Raw genomic sequence first — 12,451 nt, 5'->3', positions numbered from 1 at the left:
TCTCATGGCAGTGGGGACATTGGTTTCAGTCAATACCATAAGTAACGTACTCCACCGCAATGGTCTCCGTTCCAGACGAGCCCGTAAGGTACCTTTACTTTCAAAGCATCATGTCAAGGCTCGTCTACAGTTTGCTCATGATCACTTGGAGGACTCGGAGACAGACTGGTTCAAGGTTCTCTAATCTGATGAGACCAAGATCGAGATCTTTGGTGCCAACCACACACGTGACGTTTGGAGACTGGATGGCACTGCATACGACCCCAAGAATACCATCCCTACAGTCAAGCATGGTGGTGGCAGCATCATGCTGTGGGGCTGTTTCTCAGCTAAGGGGCCTGGCCATCTGGTCCGCATCCATGGGAAGATGGATAGCACGGCCTACCTGGAGATTTGGCCAAGAACCTCCGCTCCTCCATCAAGGATCTTAAGATGGGTGGTCATTTCATCTTCCAACAAGACAACGACCCAAAGCACACAGCCAAGAAAACCAAGGCCTGGTTCAAGAGGGAAAAAATCAAGGTGTTTCAGTGGCCTAGTCAGTCTCCTGACCTTAACCCAATTGACAACTTGTGGAAGGAGCTCAAGATTAAAGTCCACATGAGACACCCAAAGAACCTAGATAACTTGGAGAAGATCTTCATGGAGGAGTGGGCCAAGATAACTCCAGAGACCTGTGCCGGCCTGATCAGGTCTTATAAAAGACGATTATTAGCTGTAATTGCAAACAAGGGTTATTCCACAAAATATTAAACCTAGGGGTTGAATAATAATTGACCCACACTTTTATGTTTAAAATTTATTAAAATTTAACTGAGCAACATAACTTTTTGGTTTGTAAGATTTATGCATCTGTTAATAAATCCTGCTCTTGTGTGAAGTTTGAAGGCTCTAACTTATTTGCATCTTATCAAACCTGCTAAATCTGCAGGGGCTTGAATACTACTTGTAGGCATTGTACGTGATTGGACAAAGGTGACAAAAGGTTACCCCATCACTGGATAACAGGTATGTATAGCATAGTTTAAACATTTAAAATCTCCGTGTTCTCAGTATGGATTAGACAACAATCTAAAAGGTCGAAAAAAGGAAAATGTATTTGAAGCGTACACCAGTATACACTTTGTGGTATTTTTTAATCTTTATATATATTTGTGTCAGTAAGACAGTCCAGACTCTCCGCATTAGGAAATGAGATGCATACAATTACTGACAAAGCAGGAAAGGGCATAGCTACATCTTAACCATCATCTTCTATCAGTTCACCAAATTTGTAGTGGCAGTCCCAGTGAAGGATTTGACAGCCCAGACTACACAGCGGAGGAGCAGGGAGAGGTAAACATTGCAAATGCTGGGGCCCTGCACAAGCAAGGGTGGCCCACTCGTGGGCATCGGTACTGGCACTGGGCCCCTCATAGTACAGGGGTTTGTCTGACGGCGGGTGTGCACCCCCACCGTCAGACACTTGATTACACTATGAGGGACACTGTGCCAGTGCCCGCACCCACGAGTCGGCCCACCCACCTGTCCAGGGCAACGGCACGCGCATGGTTGCATGCGCTAGGTGGTGACCCCGGCCATGGGGGGAGGAGGCAGCCCAGTTAGGGAGGTTTACAAAATGGCATATGTTGATGTGGGACATTCACCTGCTGCTAAAGGCGAAATTGGTCAAGTCCCAGGAAGAGGAAGACCAACGAAAGCCATTTTTCTGGCAACCTATGTGTCATCAGGGTAAAGTGTGATAAAATCCTTGTAAACCCATGCATGGTTCATTTTAATGAAGGTTAGATCATCAATATTTCTGTCAGGATTGATCCAGCAGCACTAAAGACTCTTTCCGAGAGCACTTGCAGCTGGGCAAGCGAGCTCCTGTAAGGCATATTGTGCCAATTCAGGCCAGGTGTCCAGTTTAGTGGCCCAATAGTCAAATGGGAATGACCTGTGAGGGAGAACATCGATATGGGACAAGAAGTAGTTTGTAAACATAGTTGACAAGTGCAGTCTCCTGTCAGTTTCAATCGATGCAGTATTACCAGTCGTGTGAGCGGGACTTGAAAAAAATCAGTCCACAACATGGTCATGAAACCCCTGTCTCCAACGCCACTTCTGATGTGTGCACCAACAACACCTCTTCCACATTGCCCCCGGCCCCTACGGCTCGTGTCAGAACCATCACCGCTGCTGTGTGCTGGGAATGACTCAACCAACCCATTTGTTTGTTAGCCAATATTAGGTCAAGGTTCTCCTGTGGCATGATGTTTTGGAATTTGCCTTTATAGCGTGGATCCAGGATGCTGGCCAACCAGTAGTCGTCATCGTTCATCATTTTGGCAATGTGGGGGTCCCTTTTTAGGATCCGCAAGGCATAATCTGACATGTGGGCCAATATTCCCGGTGTCAATGATGCACTGCGAGTGCTGGGTGGAGGAGCATTTTCTGGCAAATCCACATCCCTCCAGTCACACACAAACCCTGTACCAGACCTTGCCACACAAACATTTTCTCTGGCCCCACGAGAAGCATCCTCCTTCCCTAAGTAATCATCCCCATCATCATCCTCCTCTTCCTCCACCTCGTCCAGGAGAGTTCACGGAGCAGACAATGGCTGACTGTCATCAAGGCTTCCCTCCTCTTCATCATCATCATCCTCCTCGGCTGCAGACGCCTGCTCCTTAATGTGCGTCAAAGTTTGCATGAGCAGACGCATAAGTGGGATGCTCATGCTTATGATGGCGTTGTTTGCGCTTACCAGCCGTGTGCATTCCTCAAAACACTTAAGGACTTTACAGAGGTCTTTCAGCTTCGACCACTGCACACCTGTCAACTCCATGTCTGCCCTCAAAGTGCCTGCCCGTGTATCCACCCACAAATGCATTACGGCCTGCCTCTGCTCGCACAGCCGCTCAACCATGTGCAGGGTGGAGTTCCACCTTGTTGCAACGTCAATAATTAGGTGGTGCTTGGGAAGGTGGAGCAATTGCTGCAGCTTCTGCATACGACTGGAGTGTACCGGCGGATGTGCGAGCACAGTCTTCGGACCTTCTGGAGCTAGCCTGTTAACTCCGGAAAATTATTGAGGAAGCACTGCACCACCAGGTTCAAGGTGTGAGCCAGGCAAGGTATGTGTGCGAGTTTTGAAAGGGCTATGGCTGCTACAAAATTTCGGCGTTATCACCAACTACCTTGCCTGCCTCAAGATGTAGACTGCCCTGCCATGACTCAGTTTGTCACTGAAAGTAGTCGGCCAGTACCTCCGCAGTGTGTCTGTTGCCCAAACACATCATCTTCAACACAGCCTGCTGACGCTTTCCACTAGCTGATCGATAGGGGGACACCTCGTGTGCAACACTGGCAGCTGTGGATGGAGTGCTCGTGCGACTGCGTTCTGTGGACGAGCTTTCGCTTCTGGAGGAGGAGGGTCGAACGCCTACAGCCAATTGTTTCCTATACCGTGGGCTAGGCAGCACTGTCCCACCACCGCTGTCCCCTGTGGACCCTGCATCCACCACATTAACCCAGTGCGCAGTGATGGACACGTAACGGCCCTGGGCATGCCTACTGGACCATGCATCAGTTGTGAGGTGCACCTTTCCACTCACTGATTGCTTGAGTGCATGTACAATGCGGTCTTTCACATGAAGGTGGAGGGCTGGGATGGCTTTGCGAGAAAAGTGGCGAATGGGTAGGTCATAGCGTGGTACTGCGTAGGCCATGAGTTCGCAGAAAGCTGCACTTTCAACCAACCGATAGGGCATCATCTCTAACGAGATTAGTTTGGCAATGTGGGCGTTCAAACCCAGTGTACGCGGATGAGAGGATGAGTACTTTCTTGTCCTACTCAGTCTCTGGAAGGGTGAGCTGGACTTGAGAGCTGCATATGGTCGAACTAGCGGTGGACATGGCGGACTGAGAGAGGGTTGATGATGGTGATGGAGTTGGTGTTGTTTCTGATGGCCTAGATTCAGTCTCTCGCTGCAATAACAGTGTGATTCCCTGACTGATTTGCCCTTGCGACGACAACTCAACATTTGCTGCTGGTGGTGTGCTAACCGGTGGTCTTACAGTGGTGGAAACAATGTAGTGTTGCTGACTACCTTCTTTGGGAGCAGTTGCACATGTGGTACGTGAGGTTTGGTAGTCCGTCCACGCTTGCAAGAGCAAGGTGGTTAAATGTCTTAGCATGTAACTGGTATTCAAATTTCTCAGATTTTTCCCTCAGCTAAAGGTCTTTGCGCACTTCTTACAGATTACCTTTGCCTGATCATTAGGATTTTGCTCAAAAAAGTGCCACACTGCACTCTTCCTACTAATGAAGACATTTTGAGGCCTTGCACGCTGTGCTATTTTGACTGTCTGGCCAAGCTGTCCTGCAACTCTTGGTTTTTGTAACCTGTTTTTGGACTGCTCCGGGCCTGCCAGATAATAGCTGTTGTGATGTCGATGCTCCTCCTCCTCCTCTTCTGAGCTATTGGCAGCGGCACCCTCTTCCCCAATGGATGCCAATCTGGGTCAACAACTGGGTCAGCCATCACCTCCTCTTCAATGTCATGTGCACCTTCCTCTGTGTCACCGTGTATGGTGGTATAGTATGCGGGAAGGGGCACCTGAGTTTCATCAGGGTCAGATTCTGCCTCAGTACACTGCGAGGACAATGTAGTGCTCTGAGTGAATGTATCAGCAGAATCATCTATCAGTGGCTGTGCATCAGTGCACTCCATGTCAGATTCATCTTGGCCTGGGTAATTCATGATTTGACTTGATAACCCAGGCATGGTATGTGAAAACAGCTCCATGGAGTAATTGTTGTGTGGCCTGTCGCATCCTTCAATTTTGGTTGGGGTGAAGGACACAAGGAAAGGTGTGGTTCATGACAATGAGCCTCCAATGACAACTCAGTGGTTTTATTTTTTAAAACTTCAGAAGAGGAGGCAATAGAGTGGGAGGCTGAGTCAGCAATGTAAGCCAAAACTTGTTCTTGAAGCTCCGGCTTTAAAAGCGGTTTACCTACTCCCAGAAAAGGGAGCCTTCGAGGCCTTGTGGAGCTAGACAATGACGCAGGCTAAACACCGCCTGCATTAGGTGCTATTTTGCCACTACCAGCAGATTCACCACCAACACCATTACCAGCTGCCAACCCCCACCCACTTCCACGGACTCTTCCACCACACTTCCTCATATTTGGGGAAAATATACCCAAAAAAAACACCAACTATATGGTACTGTAAAACAAGGTACACGGTGTATATATTAATGGGGAGAATTTGAATCTCTCTAGACTTCAGGACACAGTTGGATTCTGTCAGGACCTGTGTATATTACACTGCAATCTGACAGGCAGAAATTGCCTAGTGTATGACAAACTACAATGTGTATATAGAATTGGGCAGAATTGTAATCTCCCTGTAAGAACGGACAAACTCCTCGGATTTTCCTTACAGAGACACTTAAATAGCTTCAATTTGGCCGTGATAACAGCCGTTACACGGTACTGTGAGAGGAACGTGCATGTACACTGCTGTACGGTGTATGTAAAATTGTCAAGCTCCGTGTTTTTGAATACGGACTGACGCACGCTGTCTCTCTAGTTTTGAATGTAATCAAACAGCAAATATACTAAACTGTTTGAAAAACGGACAAAACTATAAGGCGTAGGTCTGTAAGAACGGACAAACTCCTCGGCTTTTCCTTACAGAGTCACACACGTAGATAGCTTCAATTTGGCCGTGATAACAGCCGTTACACGGTACTGGGTGAGGAGCGTACACCGCTGTACGGTGTGTGAAAAAAATGAACGCTCAGTACCTCACCAGGACAAAATAAAATTTGGATTGCTTTTAAAAAACAGTTTGAACACCAGTGTGTGTGCAGCTAGCCTTAAAAGGCAGGCTAGTCACCACTAGCGCTGCAATCTTCACCTTTCACCGCACAGTAACTACAGCGCTATCAGCAGAAGCAGTTTTTTTTTTTTTTTCTTTTTGCCTGCCTAACGCTCTCCCTACAGAATCAGCAGCAGCAGCTCTCCCTATTCTGAGATCAGCATGACTAGCATGGCGGTCGGCGTGCACGCCCTTTTATACCCCCTGTGACGCCCCACAAAGCAAGCCAATCACTTGCATGCCCTTCTCCAAGATGGTGGTGACCATTGCCCATGTCATCACGTTGCCCACAGTGTCCGTTCTTCCTGATTGGCTGAAAAAGGGAGCTAAAGCATCTTTTGAAACGCGACTTTGGCGCTTAAGTCGCCGACCTCGTGGCCAACCTCACACTAAGGTCGGGTTTCATTTTATGAAACCCGACTTTGGCTTAAGTCTGCGACTTTTGAATTTTTTCGACCCGTTTCGCTCAACTCTAGTGATAAGGTTTTTTTGAATGGATTCTGGGTATTTTGAGAGTGCTGAATTGAAACGCACCACTTCAGCAGGGGGTAGGGGGTTCAGCCTGGAGTGGCACTTCAAATGTAAGTTGCCAGCGCTGGTTATTATACACACCTTACGGAAGCTTCACCTTTTATAGACACCGCTATTATCCAGCGGCGCCATCTTGGGCCGGTAAATTCTGACTGTCCAGAAGTCAGAAGTTACGTCGCAAGCTCTCAATACAAGTCAATGAGAGCCACAAAGAGGCTCTCGGACTTATTGAAAAGGTCACCTCCTGCGTCCATCAGCAGACACTTGAGCATGCCAGCAGGTCATTTTTCACCAGAGACTGACCGAAGTGATGCTGGAAAAGAATGAAAGGCAACATTTAAGTATCAGACCGAGGACAGGGGTTTTGTTATTTAAAGAACCACTCCAGTGGTGCAATAAAAGAAAAAAAATAAGCTGGCGTGGTGCTTTAAAGTGCCCCTGCCAGCAGGATTGTGCATAGTAACCTACGCAGTGTCAGAATGGAACCGTTATACTGAATAAAATGACACCTTGTTTGACGAAATCTGTCTTGTGGCTGTTTCTTAATCTTTATTTTCAGTTTTGTGTTAATGATATGCTCGTGTCCCAAGGCAGGGTTCATGTATGTGGTGCTCTGATTATATATTTATAATGCAGACTGCTGACAGGTCACTGATCTCCGAAAGCTGCTACTGCGTGGGCAGCTCCATCTTGGTGGACTAAGGCTGGGACCTGCGCAACAGCAGCTATTGGATTTGTATAAAAACCGATAGCTGCTACTGCGCATGCACCATTTTCAAAATGACTTATTCCCCTCGCTTAAGTAAATCTGCAAAAGGGATTATGTGCAGAGTAACCATACGATTATGTTGCAGCGCAGGTGCCACAGCTGTCACTTGCCTGCAGAAGTTTTTTTTTTTTTTTTTTTTTTTAATTTTATTCAGGACGTGATGGTCTTCATTATGCAAACTAGGGGGCACATCAGTGAGGGATCAGTCAGCAGTCTGCATTATGAATATATAATCAGAGAACCACATACACCAGCCACGCCTTAGGACACGAGCATATCATTAACACAAAACTGAAAATAAAGATTAACAGCCACAAGACAGATTTCAACCAAGGCATCATTTGATTCAGTATAACAGTGCTGACCTGACACTCTGTGTAGGTTACTATGCATAACCCTGCTGACAGGTTCCGTTTAAATAGCTCTGAAACTAGAGCCATCTGGCAAAACCGTTCAGATTCTTGTTCTCCAAACACACACAGAAGCAACATCATACAGCAGTAGTGAGCAGTGTAACTGTGAATACACTTTAAGGTAAAACTAAACACTTGCTAAAAAACAGCAGCAGAATGAGTCTTTTACATGCTACTCAATTTTCAAAAAAAAAAAAAAAAAAAAAAACTGTAGGAAACTAAATTGAACCCTCAGTGACCTCTTGAGCAGAACAGAGTAGACATTTTCAAAGTGAATGAGGAGTAAAGGAGGCATGGGATGTTGAGAGGTTCAAGTGGTTCATGAATGAAAAAAAAAAAAAAACGTCTCTGCCACAGTACCGTATATTAAAAAGCTTCAAGTACTATTAATTGATACCAAGTTTGCAGAAACATAAGCAATATTTTAAAAAACTAGTTTAAAAATGAAGATGACTACGCGATAAGAATATGTAACTATACAGTACTAATGAAAGCTTAAATGTCATGGACAAAAACGGTGCAAATTTGCATTTTTTTAAAAGTAAATTTTTAAGCCTGTGCTTAATGCAAACAGCGATATATTCCTCTCTGAAAACCAACATGTTCTGTGTTTGTTTTCACTGTAGGCTTAACACGAGACAAAAGACGGATCGTTTCATGGAATATTCCACAAGCATTGCAGGCAAAGACCATGCTTATGTAGTCAGCAGAAGCACATTACCAGCCAGTAGTCACTGGTGGCCGAGAGGCAACAAGCCCTGCAAGCACTTTTGCTGTGTGCGTCTGATGCCAGGAGGCTGAGCACCATGGATTAGTGTACCTGCCATATGTGCAGTTCCAACGGTTACATTATTTACCACCTGTAACAAAAGGGACAGCACTTTCACACAAAGGATTTACTGGGCGACAATATTGCATTATTTCCTTCGGGATCGTTATATATAATCTCACACATTTGGCTAGATGCAGATGCTTACTGTTTTACTTCTACTTACTGATAATCAACATATTGACTTTTGCTGCTGCACTACTACTTGGATAGTCCGAAGCTTTAAAGGGTTAGTTTCATGTACACTATTGGGTAAATTAAAAAAAAAAAAAATCAATTTACTTGTCAAGAAAAAAAAAAAAAAAACACCATCTGTTAAAGATTGCATTTTCTTTTTTGTTTACGGCTTGGAATCCTAGAATAATCAGCCACTGTTGCAGTCTAGAAGTGGTGGCCTAACATGAGAAGCTGACTTATCGCCAGAGCACACTGTTAGCTCCCAACCAGGCAAGCTCGAGTGAAACACTGATCCTCCGACGCTACAGAGGTAAAGCAGTCTCTACAGTATGGGAGATCGCAGCAGACTGATGATGCCACTGGTCTGAACTGTCAATCAGTAGTACAAGCCTCCCATCAAGCAGAAACATGGGCAGCAGCGCTCTCCAGACAATAAGGCAATCCCTTTAAGGGAGTTAGCCACTATGAAAAAAATTAGCTAATCTGAAGGTCGAAAATGGGGAAAAGAGTAAGGGGTTCAATTTGACATTTACCTGCATAAAAGGGCCCCGAAAATAGAAATAAAACAGTTTTTAATGAAACCAACTTAAAGACATATAATGTTCAAAGAACAAAACCACCACAATTTAAATAAGTGCACTCTACGTTCAACCTACGATACAGGCCCTTATCTAAACACCTGCCTACCAGCAGAGGTTGGAACCCTAGGTATACCTGCACGACAGATATGCCACCCCCAGAAGAGCGTTACTAAATGCAAAGGAACACAAGGCCCCATAATAACAGGAGCATATCCCACAGGTCTGGGACAACACATATGTGGGGACAGCATATGATAATAAGGAAAGCCAGCACGAGGGGGTACTAATCAGATCAATGGCTTGCAACTTCTATGCGTTTCACCATATGAGGCTCATCAGGAGGCAAAAATAAACTGATGTATATAATATATCCATCACACAATTAAAAATTATATATAATTTGTAATATTTATTTTATGACAAAAAAAAAAAAAAAAAAAAAAAAAACTTCCCTCTTTCATGAATCTCCAAGACATCAGATTGGTTCTCAGTAGAGCTTCCTCAGACTTTGGTTTGGGCCTGCAAGTATGAATCTAATCAATTACACCTCAGCTTAGATTAGATTTAATAGTGGGTTAATATATATTACAGTGCCCTTTTTACTTCCAGGCTGTCCATGTACTACTTTATCCCATCTCTCCGCTCACAGAACAAACTGCAAAGCCGAGAAGACATCCATTGTGACACATTTGTGAGGACAATGCTGCAGACAAACCCTCCATTCTGTCACTGAATGTCTGGAGCAATTCTTCACATCACATGCAATATCTCATGCTCAGTGACAACACACACACACGTGCGTCAGACAATGCCACAGGTGTGTGCACAGCTAAAAATCACAATGCATGTGATGAAACAAGTAGGGCTTATTTCCTACAGCACATGCATGGTCCTAAACAAACATCTCGTTTTGTGTCAACAGCTCCTCTGATCACCAATTTGTCTCTACGGTAACAGCCTACAACGACTGTACAGACTAATCCAGCTCTTGTATCATGCATCTCTCCCCTATTCATCCATCAACTGTAATATAGCTAGACATTGGGCATAGATCAAAGGAAACATGAGAGCCGGAGCAGACTACACAGGTTTGTTTCTAGTCTGTTATCATGGAGTCAGAAGAGGAGACGCGGACACAAAATGAAGACAAGAACATTTGCAAAACAGCTCAAATCAAAATATGGAGGCAAATGTGGATAGGATAAAATGATCACTTCATTAATTGCACAGCTAACAATTCCATAATCTCCAAATTGCTCACATAAGAGATCAAATAATAAGCCACAGGGCTGGGAATCTGCATCAACACCAAGCAAATACAGATCGGCGGTAACCCATAACCTGACAGTAGGGCCAACAGGATACAGGCAGGCATGATGTTTAGTGTGACCCTGCAGAGAACATTAGGAAATTGCTGGTTTTTCAAAGCCGTAATATTGAAATGTTTCCACTATGCATAAATACATCCTGGGTGAAAAGGATTACAGAAAAAACAATAGTTCCGTGCTCATTGTTTATTACATACTAGCTGAAGAGCCTGGCGTTGCCTGGGCATAGTAACCAACAAATTATAATGATTATATTGCACATAAAAATCGTGCATCTAACCCCATCCTGTGTTATACTGTCAGCTGAGCCGTGTATCTAATACTATTCTGTGTGATACTGTGTGCTGAGCCGTGTATCTAATACTATCCTGTGTGATACTGACTGTTGAGCCGTGTATCTAATACTATTCTGTGTGATACTGTGTGCTGAGCCGTGTATCTAATCCTATCCTGTGTGATACTGTGTGCTGAGCCGTGTATCTAATCCTATCCTGTGTGATACTGACTGCTGAGCCGTGTACCTAATCCTACCCTGTGTGATACTGGGCTCCCCCTGCAGTCTGTGTCAGAGGGTGGTCTGTGTCGGCACGGTAATAAATAGTGTTGTTTCCAGGTTTACAGAAGGACGATAACACCATAGAAATGATAAGAATAATAGGCCTCAGTTACCACAACTGTCTACAAAGAAAACTGTTGCTGATCGCAACCAATCACAGCTCATTTTTCATCTTTTAACAGCTCTGGGACAGCGTGGCGAGTTTTGAGTGGCGACTTTTGTGTTTCGACTTTTATGTGGCGAAATCTGTGCTGATGGTGGTATATGTGGTGAAGCACGTGGTAGTGTGTGGCGCATTTTGTGTGTGTTCATATCCCCGTGTGTGGCGAGTATCCCATGTCAGGGCCCTACCTTAGCAACTGTACGGTATATACTCTTTGGCGCCATCGCTCTCATTGTTTAAGTCCCCCTTGTTCACATCTGGCAGCTGTCAATTTGCCTCCAACACTTTTCCTTTCACTTCCCCCCCCCCCCCCCCCCCATTATGTAGATAGGGGCAAAATTGTTTGGTGAATTGGAAAGCGCGGGGTTAAAATTTTGCCTCACAACATAGCCTATGACGCTCTCGGGGTCCAGACGTGTTACTGCAAAATTTTGTGGCTGCAACGGTGCGGATGCCAATCCCGGACATACACACCAACATTGAGCTTTATATATTAGATATTACTACAGGCCAAGACAAGCTCACTGTATATGGCTTTATACGATGCGGCCAACAGAAATGGGAGCAAACTTTTAATTAAACTTATGAAAGATGCTGCTCTTCCTCCACACCCACATGTCTTGTGTACTGGGTATGAGGTTCAAAATGTCAAAGGAGGGCCAGGTCCAATCTAATCAATGAGTGAAGAGTTTCAAAGGTTCAAAAGTTTCCATCAATATTCTAACTTGACGGGGAACAGGTGACATTGGGCATGCTGTCTAATTTACAGGCACTATTTTACCAGGCAACATTAGCAGATATATTGTATTGTGGGAAAACTTTCTGTATAACTTTTTTTCATATTTTTTTCCCCCCATCATTAAATATTTGGGGTCCACTGTCTGTTCCTGCTTACAGTGCATGCTGTCCATCAGCAAGTGACTCCATCCACCTTTCCCCCCACAAATATATGTCAATCAACTCAAAATCCTGCTCCAGGGTCAACTGGAAAAGAAAAAGGGCTACCTACTTTTGTATCTAGTTTTAAATGGCTTTTTTTATACAGAAATTTAATCTAGTAGTCAAGGATCACATTGACCTTTCTAAAGGATTTGTTTTGTTTTTTTTGTTTTTTTGTTTGTTTTTTTTAAGGACCATTTGGAGGAGAAATTGATGGAAACCCCCAAATCCTCCTCAAACGCAACAAAAACACTGAAAACACCTTAAGATTGAAGACATGTGGAGAATG

General features: G+C 44.7%; 2 protein-coding genes across 4 annotated transcripts in view; both read right to left on the bottom strand.

Moving 5' to 3' along the window:
• LOC141048082 (plastin-3) overlaps window positions 1–12,451 on the bottom strand; it is a 133,200-nt gene that overhangs the window by 67,004 nt on the left and 53,745 nt on the right. The gene's annotated exons all lie outside the window — the stretch shown is intronic.
• The window catches only part of LOC141048083 (plastin-3-like), a 320,243-nt gene that overhangs the window by 254,078 nt on the left and 53,714 nt on the right, over window positions 1–12,451 (bottom strand). The gene's annotated exons all lie outside the window — the stretch shown is intronic.

Source organism: Dendrobates tinctorius, unplaced genomic scaffold, assembly GCF_039654945.1.
Source record: "Dendrobates tinctorius isolate UK_male_01 unplaced genomic scaffold, ASM3965494v1 ptg000133l, whole genome shotgun sequence".
Classification (NCBI taxonomy): domain Eukaryota; kingdom Metazoa; phylum Chordata; class Amphibia; order Anura; family Dendrobatidae; genus Dendrobates; species Dendrobates tinctorius.
This window is presented reverse-complemented; position numbering and strand designations above follow the sequence as displayed.